We start from the raw sequence: 7,232 nt of genomic DNA, 5'->3' as shown, positions 1-7,232 counted from the left end.
AGTGGTCGATTCTTCTCGGCGAGTTTATTTATATTTGGTTATATTGATGTTAATGATAGTCGAAGATAACCCCTTTTCACAATGTCAAGTCTATTGCGATCTTTTGATAACATTTGAGAAACACGACTAAATGCCGCTTCAACAAGATAAGACGTAGGAAAAGCAATAACGTAGAACTGCGCTTTATCCCAGAGCAAAGGGTACTTTGTAGCAATGTCGGTTGTTTTCCATATATTGTACTTTTCACCTTTGAATTTTGCATGCATTATTTCATCACTTTGTATTTCGTTGAGGGGCTCATGCAAAGATATGTCTATAAGGAGCAGCATTAAAACCTCGTTATACCTCACTCTTTCCGCTAAAGTATTTTTAGTAATTTCAACTATTTATTCTACGGCCTTTGTGTTTCAGAGGTCATTCTTAAGGAATTGGGACACAATCTAAGCTTTAGTGTAAAGAGCGAGGTATCGACGAGTGTTGAACCCCCTCATATACGCAATTAAAACATACGAATATAGAAGTTTGTTACGTAAGTTAATTCGTAAGTTACGTATATTTTTTACCAATGAAAACGTTTGTAAAAAATTAAAAGTTCTAGTTGCTTTTTTGAGTAGTCAAAAACTTGGAGGGCAACTAGGCCTTCTCCTTCGCTTCTTTTTTCTCAAAATCTTCCGATTAATTGCAATTAATTAATATGCAAATTTCGTTTTAATTATTTATGTGCGGAGAGCCAAGATCAAAAAATGCATTAATTCAAAAACGTCCAGAAATTAAATACAAAAAAACAAGTTTTTGTAACGGTAAGTAAGGATCGACATTAAAACTTAAAACGAACAGAAATTACTCCGTATATGAAAGGGACTTTTCCTCCTCAACGCCCCGCTCTTTACGCTAAGGTTTCTTACTGTTTTAAAAAGTAGAGTTAAGAGAAAGGGTCAAACTTCAGCGTAAAGAGCGAGGCATTGAGGAGAAAAAGCCCTTTCATATGCGGAGTAATTTCGGTTCGTTTTAAGTTTTAATGTCGCTCCTTACTTACCGTTACAATCAACTTTTTTTTAATTTAATATTCAATGAGATCCCAGTGGTCGATTCTTCTCGGCGAGTTTATTTATATTTGGTTCTATTGATGTTAATGATAGTCGAAGATCACCCTTTTTCACAATGTCAAGTCTATTGCGATCTTTCGATAACATTTGAGAAACACGACTAAATGCCGCTTCAACAAGATAAGACATAGGAAAAGCAAAGGGTACTTTGTAGCAATGTCGGTTGTTTTCCATATATTGTACTTTTCATCTTTGAATTTTGCATGCATTATTTCATCACTTTGTATTTCGTTGAGGGGCTCATGCAAAGATATGTCTATTTCGGCAACATTAACTTCGAAAGGAATTGAAACCTAAATCGGTATATCCATCCCGAGTAGGTCACTAAACCGAGTTTGCATATCCTCATGTATATTTTCCAAATATTCACAATATAATGCAGATCTTCATCTTGCAAATCAATGCTAGCACAGGCCAAACAAGGAAACTGTTCAAAAAATTGGATGGCACCTAGGCCCCCTCCAACGCTCATTTTTTCCCCAAAGTCAACGGATCAAAATTTTGAGATAGCCAATTCGATCAGCATAGTCGAAAACCTTAATAAATATGTCTTTGGGATGACTTACTCCCCCTCAGTCCCCAGGAGAGGGGCTGCAAGTTACAAACTTTGACCAGTGTTTATACACAGTAATGGTTATTGGGAAGTGTACAGTTTTTCAGGGGGACTATTTTGGGTTGGGGGGAGGTCGAGGGGAGGGGGATATGCGAGAGGATCTTTCTTTGGAGGAATATGTCACAGGGGAAGAGAAATTCAATGAAGGGGGCGCAGGATTTTCTAGTATTATTATAAAAAATCAATGAAAAAATAAATATGAAGAAGTTTTTTCAACTGAAAGTAAGGGATAGCATTAAAACTTAAAACGAACAGAGATTATTACATATATGAGGGGTTCATCTCCTCCTAGATACCTCGCTCTTTACGCTAAAGTATTTTTAGTAATTTCAACTATTTATTTTACGGCCTTTCTGATTCAGGGGTCATTCTTAAAGAGTTGGGACAAAATTTAAGCTTTAGTGTAAAGAGTGAGGTATTAACGAAGGGATAAACCCCCTCATATACGGAATAAAAATATAAGAATATAAAAGTTCATTATGCAAGTTAATTCTTAAGTTACGTATATTTTTTACTAATAAAAATGTTCGATAAAAATTAAAAGTTCTAGTTGCCAAAAAATTGGAGGGTAATTAGGCCTCCTCCCCCACCCCTTATTTCTCAAAATTGTCTGATCAAAACTAAGAGAGAGCCATTTAGCCAAAAAAAGAATTAATATACAAACTTCATTTTCATAATTTATGTGCGGAGTGCCAAAATCAAACATGCATTAATTCAAAAATGTTCAGAAATTAAATATAAAAAACTAGTTTGTTCCCTTCTCAACGCCCCGCTCTTTACGCTAAAGTTTTTTACTGTTTAATAAAGCAGAATTGAGAGAAAGAGTCAAACTTTAGCGTAAAGAGCGGGGCGTTGAGAAGGGAACAGCCCCTGTTATTCACGGACTAATTTCAGCTCGTTTTAACTTTTAATGTGGCTCCTTACTTTCAGTTACTAAAAAATAGTTTTTTTTTAATTTAATTAACTTGCAATTCAAATCAAAATATGGCTCATTCTTTTTTATATTTTTTTGGCAAGCCACACGACTCTACACAACTGCTCATTTATTTCATTTAACTGCATAATTACACCATGTGCATCTTTTTCATTGTCCTCTAACGCTTTCAACTTACTTTTTACATGCGATTCCAAGAGCTCTCTTTTAAATGCCTCAATATCTTATCTGTTAAATAATTTCTAATTCGTTTTTCTAAACCTACTTTTCTAAACCCCACATTGTAGAAATTTCTTACTCGTGGGACGCGGTCCTGAAACTGCCCAACCTTCAGCTGAAGCTTAATAGCTCTACGATCAGATCTAACTAAAGCTAATGTTCCCATATTAATTGATTCAGGTACAAATTGCGTTTTAATTAGCGCATAATCTACAACACTAGGAGTTGGTCCCGAAAGGCAAGTAATCATCAGATCATGTTCCCCACAAAGCGCCAGGAGCTTTCTTCGCCATATATTTATTTTTGTTTTTTCATCCTTGTTACTTCGTGGTATTCTACAACAAATTGGGACAAAATCACCTAAATCTGGGATCAACACATCTAAGATCTCAGCCTCCATACCGGTATTCGCATTAAAATCCCCCATCAACACGCACTCCAGATCTCTCTAACTTTCTTGTATTAACGATAATTTTTCTTCAATAATTTCCCTAGTATTTTCTCGACTGTACGAACTATTCCGTGCACGTAAATTAATTGCTTTGGCGTTTTCAGATCTACTATTAATTCTCTTACAACTTTCAATAGCAGGTGCTTTGACCAAACCCGAAATGCCACCCTAATATTTATTATTTCTTGATACATTACGCACAAACTTTATTCGTTATCTTTCCGGTCTTGTCGGTTTAAAACCATAACCTGTCATCGGATCTCAAAATGCAATTTAGAAGTCTATTAAAAGTTTAAAAAAAAACTTGGGTTGGTTTATTTTAACTTTAATACCATTTAAGGCTTGCTGGGGGGAGGGGTTGCAAAAAGAAACCTTAAAAAACAAATGTATTTTTAATACGTCTCTTGTGTTGGAGAAATTTTTTTGGGGGAGCAGGAAGGTCTAATCCCTTCATCCTCCTTTATGGGTTCAGTATATGAAAGGGGCTGTCTCCTCATCAACGCCCCCACTCCTTACGCTAAAATTTATCTCTTTGTCACAGTTGTACTTTTTAAAACAATAGAAAACTTTAGCATAAAGAGCGGGGCGTTGAGGAGGGGACAGCCCCTTTTATATACGGAGTCATTTCTATCCGTTTTAAGTTTTAATGCCGCTCCTTACTTTCACGGAAACAAACTTTTTTTATTTAATTTCTGAACGCATTTGAATTAATGTAGATTTTGATTTTGGCTCATCGTAACTGAATAATTAAAACGAAATTTGCATATTATTTTTGTATGGCTAAATTGTGTTTTCAAACTTTTGATCGGACAATTTTGATCAATAAGGGGCGGGGGAGGTGGCCTAATTTCCCTCGAATTTTTTGGTTACTTAAAAAGTAACCAAAAATGTTTTTTTTTTTTCAAATAAAGCTGGAAAATCCAGCATCCCCTTTTTGGAAATGCGCTTCCCCGTGATAAATCCACCCCTTGGAAGGATCCTCCCACGTATCCCCCTCCACCCGACCATAAAATGTTTTATACATAAAATGTTGGATTTCACACGTTTTATGTTTTAAACATCTTTTTGTGTTGGATAAACATTTTTTGGAGGGAGAGGGAGGGGACCTAGTCCTGGTTCCTGGGTTCGGTCTTGCTATCATTGATAGCCTATATTTTTATGGCACTTTGTATTAACCAAGTGACATATAGCAATAGCAAATTCTGTCGGTCTGTCGCGGTTTTGTTACTTTAGGCACTTCCAGGTAAGTTAGGACGATGAAATTTGGCAGACGTATCAGAGACCAGACCAGATTAAATTAGAAATAGTCGTTTTCCCAATTTGACCATCTGGGGGGGGAGTGGGGGCCGGTTAATTCGTAAAAAATAGAAAAAATGAAGTATTTTTAACTTACGAACGTGTGATGGGATCTTATAATTTGATGTTTGGAAGGATATTGTGTCTCAGAGCTCTTATTTTAAATCCTGACCAGATCCGGTGAAGTTGGGAGGAGTTGGAGGGGGGAACCTAAAATCTGGGAACACGCTTAGTGTGGAGGGTTCGGGATGAAACTTGGTGGGAAAAATAAGCAGAACTCCAAGATACGTTATTGACATAACCTGCACAGATCTGCTCTGTTTGGGTGAGTTGGGAGGGAGGGTTAATTCTAAAAAAATTAGAAAAAATGAGGTATTTTTTACTTACGAAGGAGTGATCGGATCTTAATGAAATTTGAAGTTTAGAAGGATATCGTGTCTCAGAGCTCTTATTTTAAATCCCGACTGGATCCGATGACATTGGGGGGAATTGAGGGGGGAACTTAAAATCTTGCAAAACGCTTAGTGTGGAGGGATTGGGGTGAAACTTGGTGGGAAAAATAAGCACAAGTCCTAGAAACATGATTGACATAACCTAAATGGGCCCACTCTCTTTCGGGGAGCTGCGGGGGGGGGGGAGGGTTAATTCTGAAAAATTAGAAAAATGAATTATTTTTAACTTACGAAGGAGTGATCGGATCTTAATGAAATTTTATATTTGGAAGGATATCATGTCTCAGAGATCTTATTTCACATTCTGACCGGATCCGGGGAAGGGAAAGTTGGGGGGCGGAACCTAAAATCTTTGAAAATGCTTAGAGTGGAGGGATCAGGATGAAACTTGGTGGGAAAAATAAGCACAAGTATTAAATACGGGATTGATATAACTGGGACGGATCTGCTCTCTTTGAGGGAGTTGGGGGGGGGAGATTTAATTCTAAAATATTAGAAAAAATGAGGTATTTTTAACTTACGAAAGAGTGATCGTATCTTAATGAAATTTCATATTTAGAAGGACCTTGAAACTCAAATTCTCTTATTTTATATCCCGACCGGATCCAGTGTCATTGGGGGGGGGGCGGAAATCTTGGAAAACGGTTAAAGCGGAGAGATCAGGATAAAACTTGGTGGAAAGAATATGCACAAGTTATAGATACGAGATTGACATAATTGGTACGGATACGTTCTCTTTGGGGGAGCTGGGGATTATTAATTTGGAAAAATTAGAAAAATTGAGGTATTTTTAACTGGATCTTAGTGAAATTTGATATTTAGAAGGAACTCATGTCCTAGAGCTTTTATTTCAAATCCTGACCAAATCTGTTGATATTAGGGGGAGACCGGAATTCTTGGAAAACGCTTATAAATGTCGTAGATACGTGACTGACGTGACCGGACTGGATCCACTCTCTTTGGGGGAGTTAGGTGGTGGGGTTCAGTGCTTTGGCGAGTTTGGTGCTTCTGGACATGCTAGAACGATGAAAATTGGTAGGCGCGTCAGGGAACAGTACAAATTGATTTGATTTCCTTGATTCCCCGATTCGGCCATATGGAGGCTGAAGGGAGGGGAAAAATTAGAAAAATTGAGGTATTTTTAACGTACGAGTAGGTGATAGGATCTTAATGAATTTTGATATTTAGGACCTCGTGACTCAGAGCTCTTATTTTAAATCCCAACCGGCATTAAGCCTCTGATTTTCCTTTTAAAACAATCTATTGATTCTTAGACTTTTGCTAGAGCTCATGCCATATGAGCTCTTGGCTCTTCCGACCTTGTCACAAGTGCCATATGAGCTCTTAGCTCTTGTTTTCATGTGTATCCCAAAATGACCAGTAAATTCAAGAAAAAATTTCAAGAGAATTCAAGAGATCCAATGAATTAAAATCGAATAGTTGCTGACGTCAAACCATGGCTAATCAAACAGTTCGTGGTAACGAACTGTAGTAAGGAGTGACCCGGGTCAATAGTAGCCGAAACTAAAAAACTGAATTTTTATAACAATAGTTACATCAAAAGAATTGCATTTTAATGCTGATTTTAAATACATAAGTTTTATCCAGTTTAGACTTACCCATCAAAAGTTACGAGTTTGAGAAAATTTATAAAAATTTTGTTTATCCAAGCAGCCTATTATGCGCCCCCCCGCCCCAAAAAAAATTTCCTGAATCCACTATTTTTTCTCTAAAAATCCAATTTAAAATAACATATTTCTCAAATTTATCCAAAAATAATTAACCTTTTAAAAATTAATATGTATTGAGACAAAGAGCTGATGCATTGAGCAGTTTGAACGGTTTGTATTAAATAATGTATTAAATATAACCGGTTGTATTAAAATAAAGGCCAAACTCCTTACCACTTTAGACCATTTCCACTACCTAGGCCTATGTATGACGCATAATTGTCAAGATTCCCTTTTAATTGCAGGTATTTCTTTGTTCGCAAGTTTATCAAAGCACCTATTATGTGCCCCATCCCCCCAAAGAAAATCCTGGATCCACTATTTTCGCTCTGAAAATCCAATTTGAAATAACAAATTTCAAAACATTAAAATGTCTAATAACGAGACAAAGGGCCTGAGTCATAGATCTCAGCAAAGAATGTCTAAACGGG

Source organism: Artemia franciscana, chromosome 8, assembly GCF_032884065.1.
Source record: "Artemia franciscana chromosome 8, ASM3288406v1, whole genome shotgun sequence".
Classification (NCBI taxonomy): domain Eukaryota; kingdom Metazoa; phylum Arthropoda; class Branchiopoda; order Anostraca; family Artemiidae; genus Artemia; species Artemia franciscana.
Note: the sequence above shows the minus strand (reverse complement) of the source record.